We start from the raw sequence: 16747 nt of genomic DNA on the forward strand, positions 1-16747 counted from the left end.
GCTTTAAAGGGTGTGAAGACTCGCGCAAAAAGAAACGTCTAATGCCAGTAATCTGACCTAGTTTTGACTGAGGTGTAACAGAAGTGTTAGGCACCACCATCGATCCCAGAAAATACACACACAGCTTGCTACCGTCAGTAATTAGACACTAGTATACAGTCAGTACATACAGCTGCAGTCAATGCCCACAGCACAGTGTATAAACGATACAGCGATGGACATCTCAGGTCCACCTAAAGATAAAAACGTATCACGTTTTATTATTGTACTGTCTGCATTTTGTAGCTACACGAACAACACGTCACTTGCAAGCAACAAAAAGTTAACTTTTGAGCCGCACGCGGTTTGGGGCGAGTCTTCAATGCCTAAGGGGGTGTATATCTTCGATAGTGAATTCCAGCGACATTGCAAGCTGACATCAGTGAAATGGAAGTTTCTTCAAACCTTCATATACGAATTCTTGGACGCAAATATTTCAAGCAGCATCAGAGATCTTATGGCATTTATTTCTTCTAAGCAATGACTTTTCAGTGTACTGGATAGTTTAATCTGTTTGTTACAGTTTTCTTTAAACAAAAAGTTATGACTTCTTGGATCCGGACCTTGCTGCTTTTACTCATTTTATTGGTTGAATAAGTAAGTTGGTTTTTGTAACTTAAAATTCTTTTACTTCTTTGCATGTTATCATTTTTCATAAACATGGACTGACTTTATGTCTTCATGGGAAAAAATGTTTGTATACGTTTGCTCATCAAATTCATCTCATAATTTTTTCCATAACGTGTACACATTGATGTTGTTTAGATCCTGCTTATGACACAGTTTGAGGGTCTTTTTTAAGTCAAATGTACAGATGTGACTATTCTTGAGAAGGGAAGCAGGTAATCAAAAATTTACACTATAACTACTAGGGCTGGATTTCAAACAGATTTGTGATTGTCATGCTTTTTCATGATGTATGCAATGTTTAACATTAAAATAAGTTTTAAAGAGAACTGGTTAGGGATTCATATTTGATATGTGTGAAAATTCCTTGGTGCCTGTGAAATATACAATCTTCGATATGTACACTATGTGCATTGGCTTGAAGAACTAGGTAAACCTGCACCATCATTGACCTTTCCTTTTATATCTGTAAATTTCATATCATTATACTTACAAATTGTGCTCAAATTACAAACATTTAAGACATTAAAGACATAGAGAGGTTTGTATGTGTAATACCATGTGTGTTCCATTCAAGTCACTTTGCATTGTATAGGTAATATGTTTAAAAAAGAATATGTTATAGCTGCACAAGACTGCTTATGCTGGAATTAACCATTGATATATCATAAATAGTCCTCCTTTTCTAACATTGAGCCATATTTGTTTCCACTACTAGTTATATCTATATAATTATGATGATATAATTATGAGGACTCGCTATTTCCTGTTCAACTCCTTGCTTCTGTGCTCAAATTTCTTAGCACTTAATAGAGTGTCTAGTGAAAACAATCACTGCAAAAAAGGCTTAGCTGTAAACAACACTTGTTACAAATTGGTCAGTGGGCAAGAAGCAAGCAATGTTGTGTATGTTAAGGTTAATTTTATCCATGAAGAGATTAAATTGTAGTTTCATGATGAACTTGTATGTCAATATTGTACTTTTGTGGCAGACAAATAAATAAATAAATATACAAATATTCATGTTCCAAGTCCTAAAGCCAATTTGCAAAGCATACATTGATACATTTTCATGATGAACATATTGACACAATATGATATAAAGTAAGTTAATAGATTACTGCAACCAAGAATACCATGTTGCTTAATTCTCTGAAACCATTTCATGTGTTGTTAGTTCTAGTGAAGCTTTTTGAAGCTGTTTACATCAATAAAATGAGAATTTAATACTATTTTATGCAGGGTTCTGCCGCTGCCGGTCGGGCCCGACCAGCACGCTGAATTACCGACCGCCAGAATCTGCCTGAGTGACTTTTCCGACCGGCACTTATTTTCGATAGGAACTCCAAAAAACAGCTCCATAGCCGGAGGGTCGAACGTACAGAAACAATCTGTTTGAGACTAGGGGAAATCCAGTTCATAACTGTTCAAAATATCCAACACATCACAGTGTCATACTTAGTAAAAATGACCACAGTTCCGCAGTATGGTGGTTGTTAAACAGACTGGAATTGTTTTTGGTTTTGTTGACCTTTGGTCCGTGTCCGTTTTTTCTTTGCACGTAAAAAGCAGTTCCGCATTCCAGATCAATGACTGTTTTCCGTTTCCAACTCCCGATCTTACTTTTGATAGTTTCATTTATATCTACTTTTATCGCGCGAGACACAGGCACTATCCAGCTAGCTAGTACACATACGGCCGTTAACCTTCGTAGCGGGTGAAAAAAAATCGGACGAAAAAAAAACACAAAGGACAAATAAGTACATCTATAAAAAAAAACTGAGAGTAAAATTTCACAAGAAAAGTTTCAGAAACAAAAGGAAAATGTTCAGAGAGCGTCCTAGCAATTTTAGTCACAATACCAACGAGTAATGATGTGTCCCCAACCCACTTACAATGGCTATTTCGCAAGCTTCAGGGTATACGTGTCACACGGTCCAGCGCGGGAAGGTTGCTGTAATAAATCAGCCTCGCGGGAAATGTTTTCAACAATATTGCCATTCCACGTTCTTTTATATTTGTATTGTATGTTGGTTAGTAAACGTTTTCTTTCGTATGAATTTGACTTCAGTTCAGTGTTCCCACTAAGGTGCGGGATTCCCTTCAACTGACTCAGTAATCCCGCAAAGAAAACATTTGTCTGCTGGAAATCCCCGCATCGTTTTTTGCATTCGCGATGAGTTTATACTCAATGTACAACTTATTCACTTGACCGTATAGAGAAAAAATGAAAATCAATTGTGTACCAATTGTGTACGGAAAGGTGGTAGGCTACACCTTTCAAATTTTACGAAAGATCGAGCAAAGCACTTTGGAAAAATTCACGCCAAACTTGCTAGCGTACTAAATGCAACTAACGTCATGTAAACAAGGCTCTAGTGCATCCATTTATGAATATACCGTAAGACCACATCTGGTGTTAAGCGGGGGGAAAAGAAAGTATTTACTAGCATTTCCAAAAATACCGAAAAAATAATATCCTACCATAGTTAAGTGTATAGCAAGTAGCCTAACCACCTCGGCGGTTATAACGGATCTCACGTAACTACAAAATCAAAACTAATTGTATTTTGCGGAGTTTACGTTTTCTACAAGAACATGGAAACAATATTTAGCATTGAGTTAATCATGCCAAGGGGCCTAAAACATGTGATTGCTATGCGTGTATGGTATGGACTGTGCCTCGTGTTTCATGGGGTGTGCATGCGGAGGAGTCAGTTGGCTTGAGGTGTGTTTTACCTAAATTTAACGGGGATATTTTACATACTTTTCTTGAATGTCTAAGATATCATTTCGAACTTTACCGATCCTTTACTGACTGACCTAATTAATTGTAGAGTGGAACGAAAAAAGTTTACTCCATGAAAAGTTCCCTGACAACATGTCAAAAAATGTTAACAAACAGGTTTTAGACATGGGATGAGCTCACAGTTGTTTGGCAAGGTACCTGGGAAAATTCGCGGCACATGTAGCCTGAATGATTTATTCAATAATAGGCACCACCGGCTGGTCTGTACTCTGGTGCTCCAGATATTTGTCCTAACTTTTTTCATTAATTATGAAAAATTCCAGACATGAGATCTCATTTCAAAGCTGTCTACATGTGGCTCAGAATACTCGGGAAGGGCCGTTTCCGGCCATCTGGGGGGTTTCCAAAACCCAAAATTTTCTTGTACGCTCCGCGCCAACCGACGGTGGCGCTCCGCTTAGATAGTCCTGCCGGCACTCAATCCACCCTGGGCAGAACCCTATTGAGTAAAACACTCCAATACAATTTTATTCATTAACCAATCTTGGGCAACAAATTGCCCAACTTACTTTATGGATTAACCAATAATGAGTAAAATAGTTTACCCAACTGCTGTTGGGCAATTTTTCGCCATTTTTTGAGCGGTTACATATGTACCCAGTGTTGGTTAAGTGTTGGTCAATATTTTTACCCAACTTTTTAAGAGTGTACTGGTTAAATACAAAGATTAATAATACATTATTTACATGACGTAGTCCTTCGCCCAGACAGGTTTTGTCTTTAGTCTAGTGCTTCTAGACATCTCGTCACTAGTCTCAGTATTCTCTCGGCCTTTTGGCTAAGATCATGTGTAGTATCTGTTCCCTTTCGAGGGGAATGGTGATGCACGTCGATGATTACACAGTCACAGTCCCGTTGCAAGGGGACTGGGGTTGAGGGCGAACAAGTCGTTTGGTAGTTTGCCCCGGGCGACTTTTCCTTAAAAAAAAGTATTCTCTCGCATGTCTCTCTCCTCACTTTCCGAGTCAACAAGCTGCATGCGTAGCTTTTTTTAGTAGTTTTCCTTAGTTTTACGGAGGTGTTTACGGTTTCGACGATAATTTGTACCGTCAAGTGTTTCGACATTGTATAACGGGGTTGTTTAGTTCGAGAAATCACTGTTGCTGGGACCCAACTCTTTTCTGTTTGCATTCGTATGTTTTGACCGGGATATAGTTGGGGTAGGGGTCTTGCTTGCCTGTCAAAGAAGGTTTCTTCGTTTTTCAGCAAGTCGCATGTGACAATCCGCCCTTTAGTAGCACGGACGTTCACTAATGGACACTGGCCGTTTCTGCACCATTCAAGGTTATTAGTTTGGAAAGTGAGCTTGTATATTACGTAACTATTTCCCTCTCATGTAGTGTGATTCACCTTAGCCATACACGCAAATTAAACATAATTTTTACGTTTGATGATTGTTTTAATATTTTAGGAGCCTTAGCTGGATCATTTATACCATATTTAGTGGTCGAATTAACCAATTTGATGCAGTATTCATCAAAATAGGTCAGTTTGAGAAGTTTAATTCTGATGTGAACGTTCAAATTGTGCCGATCTCTCAGCGTGCACCCTCCCTAGAAGAAAAACCCGCGTATTTCAGTTCCGGCGCGACCAGCGAAGCCCGGCGATCGTGAATCTGATGCACTGCAGCGTTGTAAACACTTTGCCCTTGGTCTAAAGATTTGGTCGCTATCAAGTTAAAATTAGAATTAAATGCCCTTATTTATGTCTCGGCCCTTTGATCAAGTAGAATGGTACAGAAAAGACTTCGATTGAAGAGGGCAGTACTACGCTATATAGCCTACAACTTCTAGTTAGAACTATGCTACGCTTTCTAGCCTAGGCCACAGTCACTCGTAACGTTATGTAGGTGTATAATATATAAACATGGAGATTATATACTATACACTTACATAACGTTACAAGTGCCTGTGGCCAAGGCTTGCCCTGTATCACATTCACATCACTCCAATCCTTGTTTCGTTTCAGGTTTGACAAACTTACTAATACTAGGCGAAGCATAGTCGGAACATTAGTTAAGATTATCTAAAATGTTAGGCCTAAACGATTCAAATGCTAAGGAAGCTTAGATATAGGCTAGGTTCTATGCCTTTGTTTATGTTTTGCATCCGCGAAATTTGTAGCCATGCGCATGACAGTATTTTTTTTGTGTATTATAGCATAGGCCTAGCCTAATACTAATAGTAATACTACTGAGAACACTAGCCGAGGCCTACTTGTAGTTGTATTGCAAGAACTACAGTACGAGCTTAGTCTAGAACTACAAGTAGTGTGAATGAGTTAAACAATGTTTGGACAAGTATATACTTTAGGCCGTGGCTATTCTTACAACTAGTCGTAACAATTATTTATAAACTATTCTTACGACATCGGCGAATTCATGCGAATTCAAAGTAAATAAAGCAACTGCGCATGAAGTAGGGGTAACCCTAACTGTAACCCTCAATCCAACCCTAAACCTAACCCTAACCGGAAATTATTGTTACTCCTGGTCGTAAAAATAGTACTCCTAGTCGTAAAATAGCAACTGCGCATGCGCAAAAGGGAATTATTGTTACAACTAGTCGTAAGAATAGCCACTTTGTATACTTTAAGCATGATAATCGGTTCTTATCTTTTGTGCCTTCAGGTTTTTTCTCTGCCATAGGGTGATTGATGTGTATTTGACTGTCCCTCCTGATGCTTTCTTTATCTAAACTTACGAGGCTAGGCCGGGTCTTACTAGCTGTACCCTAGCCAAGGTGGAGCCTAATTAAAATCAGTATTCACTTAAAATCCGGTACTTTCCAAAATTTGTTCTCAGTTATTATCAATGAACAATCAAGGTGACTGATGTCTAGAGCTGAGGTAAATTGACCAAAGGTGACCATATTTGAATATCTGGCATATATAGGGCCAATGCCATTTTGATGCATGCACAAAATGAGTGCATCCATACTAGTAAACTCTAGGCTCTGACTAGGCTAAGCCTAGTTCCATGTGCCAGGTCAGTTTTTAGTCTTTATGGCTTGTAAGACCGTTTGTATAGACCTACAGGAAAAAGGACTTTGCTTATCATGAGAGTTTTAAGTTGGGTTGACATATTTTTTACCTAACGATAATTAGTAGTTGTTCTGAAGCCACATTGCAGATAAATTAATTGTTCTGTTTAATAACAAAATACCAAGATCTCTCGCTTTATGGCAAGGGGCACAATTCTCAAGAGTAAACAGCCACCAACTAGTTTTTAACAAATGAGCTAAATGATCAATTTACAGGAGGAGGAGGCTTGTGACTACCACTGCACTCTATTGTACCGTATATATAATTTTAAATTTTGGGCTCAAATCCCTTTCAATTAATGCATGACGTCGCACACCCCGCCTCTCCATTCTCCACTTTTGAAAAAGGATTGTATCTTGTGACCATAATGCAGCAGGACAGTTCGATTGCAAAAGGGGGGGGGGGATATTTCAATGAAAACATGGGCAATGTATTGTTATCTCTGGTAGGGTCAAATAGAACCCATTCATTAATAGACACCATATTGACTTTTACTTTTCACATGGCACAGTTGAGAACTACACAGTTGGCACAGTTGAGTTGAGTACCACAAAAATCTTCAGACAAATCATTACAACCCCACCCCTGCCAACCTAATTGAATTGGGCCCATACAATAGAAAACTTTGAAACTAAAAGCCAAGTGACAGATTATGATCTTTACCCACTGTTCATTTATTGCTTGTTTTTCTTGTAGAACTAACTGTTGGCCTTGAGAGGAATAGAGAAGGAGAAAGTAAAAAAGGAGCAAAGCTAAGCAAATCCAGAAACAAAGTAGACGCTCCGCTTAGGAAGAAGTGAGTTGTGACAGAAAAGTTCTGTCATGGATGGCACAAAACTACTTGGAAGAATGTCCTGTCGTTCTCCATTTCCCGGTAGTAGCCAGAGCTTGAAAGGCCAACAAAGTGGTTGGAAGGCTTCAACTACCAGCGCATAAACTGCCTGACAAAAGTACAGGTGATGGCAATCCTTCAAATACAAGGTGCAGATGTAATGTTAAAAAACAAAACAACATTGAGGATAAACTTTTGGATGGGTATATGGAGTCGAGGAAACTAATATTTTCATTTGCATGTGACCCATTTGATTGAGACAATGAAGATAGTACCTACCATCTCGTGCAGTGTGAGGATCATTGCTTTCATTTTATTTGCCAGCAGACAACCACCAACACCTTCCTTTCCTCTTAAGTTTAAATACCCTAAGAATAGGCTGCTTTAGTGTTATTGGAATATACAACTATTGGCAGGACTATCCAACAAATAGTCTAATATAAAATTAAAATGTCGTTTGCATAAGGAGACTGTTATGTGTGAGAGCTTTGAGGCAGCACAAACCACATGGTCACATGCTTTTCGTTTTTGCAGTCAATCGCTGAATACTGTATCATTGTGAAGTAGGTCTGGTTGCCCTTTTTCACACTGAAGGTATGGCAATTCTCCAAGTCAAGTCAATTTGGCCCAACCCTCCCCAAACCCACAGCTACAGTACAAGTATGTTATCAAGGCTAGTCTACAGTGAATCTCATTGAATGACACTAATGTCTGTAGGTTTATCCCAAGATAGGTCTATGTATGTATAGTAGTTAAGTTAATATGGTTTGCCTAAGGTATTGTCAGGCAACTGGAATAAGTGAGAGTGTGAAGGCAGCACACACCATATTGCTTGGTGTGAAGATTTGCCACATACTCTTTACTGTTTCTGTTAGTGGCTTAATAAAACTTTGTAATACTTAAGGTTTACACTGGGGGCATATATCTAATTGATCAGTAGACTATACTGTATATGATAGGCAATTGGCCTAAGGTATTGTCATGCAACTGGAATAAGTGAGAGTGTGAAGGCAGCACACACCATATTGCTTGGTGTGAAGCTTTGCCACATACTCTTTACTGTTTCTATTAGTGGCTTAATAATACTTTGTAATACCTAAGGTCTACACTGGGGGCATATATCTAATAGATCAGTAGACTATACTGTATATGATAGGCAATTGGCCTAAGGTATTGTCATGCAACTGGAATAAGTGAGAGTGTGAAGGCAGCACACACCATATTGCTTGGTGTGAAGCTTTGCCACATACTTTTTACTGTTTCTGTTAGTGGCTTAATAATACTTTGTAACACTTAAGGTCTACACTGGGGGCATATATGTAATAGATCAGTAGACTATACTGTATATGATAGGCAATTGGCCTAAGGTATTGTCATGCAACTGGAATAAGTGAGAGTGTGAAGGCAGCACACACCATATTGCTTGATGCGAAGCTTTGCCACATACTCTTTACTGTTTCTGTTAGTGGCTTAATAATACTTTGTAATACTTAAGGTCTACACTGGAAGCATATATGTAATAGATCAGTAGACTATACTGTATATGATAGGCGGTTGGCCTAAGGTATTGTCAGGCAACTGGAATAAGTGAGAGTGTGAAGGCAGCACACACCATATTGCTTGGTGTGAAGCTTTGCCACATACTCTTTACTGTTTCTGTTAGTGGCTTAATAATACTTTGTAATACTTAAGGTCTACACTGGGGGCATATATGTAATAGATCAGTAGACTATACTGTATATGATAGGCAATTGGCCTAAGGTATTGTCATGCAACTGGAATAAGTGAGAGTGTGAAGGCAGCACACACCATATTGCTTGATGTGAAGCTTTGCCACATACTCTTTACTGTTTCTGTTAGTGGCTTAATAATACTTTGTAATACCTAAGGTCTACACTGGGGGCATATATCTTATAGATCAGTAGACTATACTGTATATGATAGGCGGTTGGCCTAAGGTATTGTCATGCAACTGGAATAAGTGAGAGTGTGAAGGCAGCACACACCATATTGCTTGGTGTGAAGCTTTGCCACATACTCTTTACTGTTTCTGTTAGTGGCTGAATAGTACTTTGTAAAACTTAAGGTCTACACTGGGGGCATATATCTAATAGATCAGTAGACTATACTTTATATGATATGTATATGATACAATATAGGTTTCTCTTAGTTATGAGAGTGTTAGTATATTTCAAGATATCACTAGTGTGTAGAGTAAGCAATAAACCACCCATCCCACCCCCCCCAACCCAGAACAGGCTATTGTACAGTACAAATGTCAGCAGGCCTACACAAAGAATAGCATAGGATTTTAATGTGGTGTGCAATATCAGGTGACTTATTCGTGAGAGTGTGAAGGTAGCATATACGGTCTAGTTAGGCTTCAAGCTTAGCCACATGCTTTTCATTTTGCAGTCAATGGCTGAAATATTGTATCATTGTGTAGATTTTGCACCACAGTATGTTGCCCTTTTTCACATTGAAGGTATGTCAATATATTACATTTTCTTGTTGTGCAGTTTCCTTCCAAATGATCTATCCTTTTCTCCCCCTAAAAATTAAATTAAAAGCTGCCTCAGTTGTTGAAATGTTCCCAAGATTTTTTCTGTATTGATAGAAATATCAGTTTTTGGTTCCAATGATAATTTGTAGTCATGCAGGTGGATGAGTGACGTGTTTGTGATGCGTTGCTTTTAAACTTGATATCTCAAGAAAAGAAGCTTGGACCAATTTCATATTAAAAACGTTGTTGTGACATGTTGAGTTCAAGAATCAAGAGATATTGTTTTTGGTGGTCAAAGGTCATGTGTAGTCAGAATGTGAAAACCTTGCAAACCATATCTATATGCTGAGCACAAGAAGACAATAATTTTGGTCATCAGCTGCCGATGTGAGTATTAATTGTCACGTCTCAATACTCTTTGCTAATTGGTCTAATGCAAGCGGCAGCAACATTTGGGATCGATTTAAAGCAAGAGAAGGTACACATTTTCATGCACTTAATCAACAGTCTTTCTCCAACATGGAGAAGATTGTAATGAACTTGGTTCCTTGCTGTGGAAATTTTCTCTTCAGGTAAGTGTGTGACTTGTCTTTCTCTTTTTTTTTTTAATAAGCTGTACAGGTTTTTCCTCACAGAAATTACTCATTCTCTGCAATTGTGTTAACAAGGCAATGGTCATCTGATGTCAGTAGAATGTGATTTCAAATCCATGTGAACAACATGATATTATTAACTGGACTGGATTTTTTTTTTTCATTTGAATATTCTTGTCAGAATCAATACATGAAATCATAACAGAAGGTGAAAGTATATTTCTGAACAAGAAATGCTGCTAGTGAATATTGTTTACCCTGTGAGCCTATAATATGCAGTTTTTAGTAGTTGTCATTGTTAAACATAGATTTCCCAAAATCGTGTAAAATAGATTTCAAAACAATTCAGAACTTTTGGTATTTACTGTACATAAGTGCAGTGAATGTGTTTACATCTAGAGGCTCTCACACAGAGCAACAATTTGAGTTCCAGTGACCTATCAAATGGAAAGTTTTAAAAAGCGCTACAAAAGATGTCAATGATGCCATCTGTGATCTTTCAAAGCAACGCTAGAGTCAATCAGACCCCACCCCCCCATAATAAAAGTTGTGCCCCTCCCATGAACAAATCCTACCCAAAGGAAGCTTGATGTTTATGCTGAAAACCTTTATACCTTGCCTTCTTCTGCTGTTCACTGTGACAGGACACAATAAAAAGAACATAGCAATGATAAAATCTTGTTTGTTATCCTTTTCTTTGTGCTTTTCATTATTTTGCCTGTACCAAACAGTGTCCCTCTCCACCCCACCCTGACTGCACGTAAGAGGGAACTAATGACACTGTTAAGGTTCATCACATACTACTAGTCAGAGCCTGACAATGTTCCACTCTCCCCCACCCCCATGTTTTCATGTGGGACTTATTGTGTATATAAATAATTTTTGACCTTTCACATGACATTTCCAGTCACAGGCCCTTTTAATTTTTTCCATTGTCCCCCTTCTCCTACTCAAACAAAGACCAGATGTGCTTTTGTAATCGACTTCTACAAGCTTCCTAGGAGACGATAGTAAATAATTTGAAAAAAAAAAACCACTCCTAGAAGCAACAATACCCCTCCCCAAGCTGGTATTTAAAAATCCTGTGAACCCACTTACTAACAAATAATAAGTTTTGGGTAAAATCAATTGCTGATTTCTACATATTTATTTGACATTATTACAGTACAGTCATGGTGAGATTGAATATCTGGGATGATGGTCTAAAGAAAAAATGCATGATGGGCGATGTATGGATAAAATGATTGTTGCTGTACATAATAATAAGATCATTTAAGCAAGCAAACCCTCTTATTGTAGCATCATATTATTAAATCTATGGCTGATGCTATAATATTACTAGTGACTTAGTTCAAGCAAAGTTTCTGTACAACTAGCCTATTATGATAATTTAGGAAAAATGCAACATCAAGCAACCACTTATGCTATATATTAAATGATAGAAGTTTCGCCTTTGAGCCACACTTCGCAAATCACGATAGGGGTATATCGTTGCACAGTATGGTATGATTCATGGATAGGTATGGGTTCCACTATTTCTGCTAGCGCAAGTTAGCTCTATACATTTTCCCCGCTGACGCACGAAAGTTCTGTACAATATGATGTAACATTTATTTTTGGCATGTTCGATGTTGATAAACGATGGGGGAGAGTGGTTTTTAGATAATCCTTTTATTAACTGTAATGCGTTTAAATCATTACATAAATTAATGTCAATCCCTTATAAATCATTATTAATAATGAAAAAAGGGGAGCTTAGAATCATATCAATCTCTTCAATGGCTTTGTCATATTTCAATTAATAACAATGTATATTCTCAACACCAAAAGATAATGGTACAGTCCAAGTTGAAACGGACGAGATTCAAGCCAAAATAAAGATGGGGAGGAAGTTTGCCGTGAAGAATATCTGTTTTGAATTGTAAACCGGATTACAAGTTTTCGTGAAAAATGCTTTATAGACGACTATTTTTTCGTTTTAAGGGTGCAATTTCGTACTAAATCGTTCGAGCATTTCAAATTTTGGCATCCTAAATACCAAAATCGAGTTTCGTCTGTCGGATAGAAAAGGAATGGAGCATAGTCAATAGCTACGGAAGATCAAATTTCCCGCGAATACCGCAAGAATGCCCGAGGCAGCAAAAATCCTTATGTCCGTACCACTAAAGGGCGGATTTTCAAATGGTTTGGTTACAGTGTCGGGTTTCAATATACGGGGTTGCAGGAGCCGTTCACAAGTGGGTAGTCTTGTTTAGTTCTGCGTGGAAATAGTCGTTGGGCGGGTGCCCCGAGGATGTCGTCTGTGGGGGTATCGCGTTACTCAAGCAGTGCTAAATATTGGTCTTCACCATCCTCTTTTGCCTTTGTAACAAACGCTTAGCTATCTGTACAGTCATTTCGGCTATACGATTCGACTGAGGGTGGTACGGACTAGAGACGTTGTACGGTGAAATTTAAACAAATGTGAAAAACAATTACTGCTTAATTGTGGCCCTTGTCACTTACAAGATTGTCTGGTATCCAAAGTCGTGCAAATTGAGACTTGAACTCAGACAAATTTGTTAGTACAGTTTCGCTTTTGGTGTTTGGGAGATGTGCCATTGCAAAATATCCAGAATAGTAATCAATAAAAATTAAAGAATCTTTACCTTTAATCTTAAGAAATCTGCACAAGTTTTGTCAATGCATTGGCAACTGCCGCATGATGTTACAAATCTCACATTTAGATATAAGATATAAAGATGTTAAATCTCTGACCGCTATGAATTTCTACAAGAATATCACGCCTCATTTTAAGTGCAACAATAACTTTATCACCCTGAATAGTATGTCGCCATTTACAGTAATTTCATGCTTGTAGCTCCAATGAGGCATTGCGCAGACTGGCAGTTCTGACCGTGTATCAGGCCAACACTCTCCGATATATTTCGCAAGTGTTTGCAAACTAATGCCTTCTATTGTTAGTTGTCTTAGTTTCATTAAGTTATCATTTGAAATAGCAAGCAACATTTCAAATTCTATTTCAAATTCTTTCTCTCCTAGATTATCAGCCAAGCTACACCTAGACAACGTAAGAATGGGATGGTTTGGTAGTGCCGTTTGGCCGTGACGTTTTGTATCCCGCATGGCGGGTCACGTAAAAAGCATATTCGTGCAACCTCTTAAAGGGGCGCACTTTCTCTGGACAAATTGGCAATAAATGTTGCCACATAGGTAACTATACCCATGAACCTCCGGAGGCTCTCCTTGTTATGTGGAGGCTCCATTTCACTTATCGCCCTTACCTTTTCTGGGTGTGGCTTCAGTCCATTAGAAGTTAACACATGTCCCAAATATGAAATGTGTGGCTTTCTTAATTGACATTTGTCCGTGCTTGACTTAACATTTCTGTCTCTTGCCAGTTGCAACAATTGTTCCAAACGTTGGTCATGCTCAACGTCGTCTTTTCCCCACACAAGAATATCGCCGGCTACGATCTCAATGCCTTCCAGATCTTCAAACACCTGACTCATCAACACTTGGAAGATAATGGTGTCTTGCATGTTCACAGGTTGGTACTTTCCTCGTCAAGGTTGACCTGCCTGAACCTAGAGCTGGCGTCCAGCACAGAAAATACTTGGGCGTCTGGCATCCGTGAAATCACCTCTTCTATCGTGCGCATTGGGAAGTGTTCCCTTTGGAAGGCTTTGTTCCAATCCCGTGGATCTATACAAATCCTAATTTTATTACGCTTGATTACGGTGACCACTCACCCATGCGAACGCAGTAGTCCATCGGGGCAGGCTCGATATCCTTCACTGTTGCACATATTTAGTACCAAGGTTTGATCACATATTATGGTGTGTTTTCATAAACTTATTACAATTCTCGATGTTGGATGGTTCGGTAAGTGTTATCTTAAGAGTAAACAGCAGTTTAAGACGGACTCATTTAGTCCGCTTTGCGTTGTTAGGACTTCTCCGAACGCAGCGATTTTTTCACTCAAGAGCCAATCAAAATCATTATTGTATGGCATGTGATATGTCAGCTGATACAGAAACTGCTCGGCTCGGCGTGATGTTTATGCACTGACTGGTTTTGTTGACCTTTGGTCCGTGTCCGTTTCTTTGCACGTAAAAAGCACACACGTTTATACGTGTTTACAATTAGTCTGCATAACGTACTGCATAACAAGAGAACGATGGGCTGAAAATCTAACGAAATTTACAGCCAACAGTTGGCAAACCGACGTCAACTGTGCCGAGATATGAAGCAGTATTGAGGGTGGCAAATTTTCATACCTAGGAGGTGCTTCCATGATTCAGTACACGAACGATGAAGGTAATTCAAGGCCTGTTACTAATACTCATGTTAGAGCATTACTGTGACAAGAAAACTTCCTCAAGTGATACGAATGCCAACTATGACAATTTAGGACAAGGCTCTTCAATACTATACTATTACTAATTTGCCTTAGACTAGAAGTGATTAACGTAGCACCTATGAAGGATAGATCGACAGCTACTATATACTGATATCTGTTATATTTATTTCATGTTTTATTTGTCATGAAACAAAGAAATGAAATCAACACCTGTGTAGGTTCGATAGGCAGACTAACGTTAGGCCTATCAATATTCAATGTCAGCCTAGGCCTATGGTCTAGCCTCTAGTCTTGGATTAATTTGTCAAAACAGGGCCTAAGCCCAGAGCATGTCTCCATGGCTGCTGGTAGTACTGGCACACACACAAACAAATGTAGCGTGTAATGTAGCTTATATACAGGCCACTAAGTAAATAGGCCTAGGCAATGCTGTATATTGCCTAGTCTCAGATCCCTTCTTGTATTTTGTACACCTAACAAAGCGAGTTGGCATATGTAAGTTTCCAGCTAATTTAGCATCAGCATGGCACTCGATTTAGTTGCACCTATAGCCTTATTACAGCTCTTTAAAAATTTGGAAAACAAAAATTCATATCAAAGCATCTTGCTTGGTTTATTTTACTTTGATGCATGTATGGAGAGGCCTTCTTTTAGTATGGGAAATCCAGTCAAGTAGCATTGCATGTGTTCTGAAATCTTTGAAGTGTGTGGGTTTGTAACTATACCCTACCAAGCTCATGGCTCCAGACTTACACTGAAATAAATTGAGGCATATTAGTCAGTTGAGTTCCAGTGTAGGCAATTAATGTGAACCAACATTTTTTTTTGGATTTGTTGCAGATGAAAGTGCAGGCCCATCGGCGCCAAAGACAAGGATATTTGCGGTGCTCCCTCTACAGAGATTTCTCTGGCACAATCAGGACTCAAGTTTTCAAAAGGAAGATCCGTTAGGGGGCAGACAGAATAGCTGTCTCAGTGTCTGACACGAGATGCTGACAAACAGCTCAAAGAAGCTGCTGTGATGAAAGGATGACAGTGCCCAAGACATTCTGTCTACTTCTTCCTAAGCAAGTGGCTTTGGGTGTTGGTCATGTTGATAGTGACGAGGAAGTCATATCACTCAGAAAGGATTGTTTGTGTAACCATGGTCAATGTTTTGTTGATAATTTTCTTTCATTCATTTGATCTTTTCCGTTCTTTTTCTTATTTTGTTTTATTCATTTCACAATGAATAACTTACTGTGGTAGATTGAGGAGTTCCCTAAACTTTCACTTTTATGCTACTACTACAGGGCAACAGTTTGTGGTCAGGTGGCCCTGTGTGACCTTTGTCATTTTTGAACATAGTTATTGTTTTGTGTGGCCCTTGTTTTCTAGGAATACATGCGGGAGAAATAGACAGTTTAATAGCTATTTTGTTTTGGTACGAATATTCTTGGTGATGGATGTGTAACAACAAATTTATTTAAGGACACTGATGAGACCCATATATAAGTTTAGATTCGGGTTAAGTAATGTGCCTGGTAAATATTTAGTAACTTAATTGACAGCTGGTAGGTCAATGGGCCCAGATACCAGGGAGTGAAGAGCAAGCTGATCAAGAGCCGTTCAGTGAGCAAACCTACCCCAGAGACTTCCCCCAACAGAGTGAACCTGCCTCTGATCGAAGTAACCCAAGGAAGTAATTATATTTCGCGACTTTTAAGTTGGTTGACCTGCGCCGCGATTGTGTTCTAACTTCGGACTTTTAGGCAGTTTTTTTTCAAATAAGTTCAGTGGATTTCTTGTTAGACGTAACAGCTCTGATCTGTTAGTTACCCATTTATATCATTTAAATTTTTCTTTAAGTTTAAGTGACCCCATTGTTTTTAATACAAGATTCATGTGCATAGTAAACCTACTATTTTTCCTTATGTTTACTTTTGTGTGAGCGTTACGC

Source organism: Apostichopus japonicus, chromosome 17 (genome assembly GCF_037975245.1).
Source record: "Apostichopus japonicus isolate 1M-3 chromosome 17, ASM3797524v1, whole genome shotgun sequence".
Lineage (NCBI taxonomy): Eukaryota > Metazoa > Echinodermata > Holothuroidea > Aspidochirotida > Stichopodidae > Apostichopus > Apostichopus japonicus.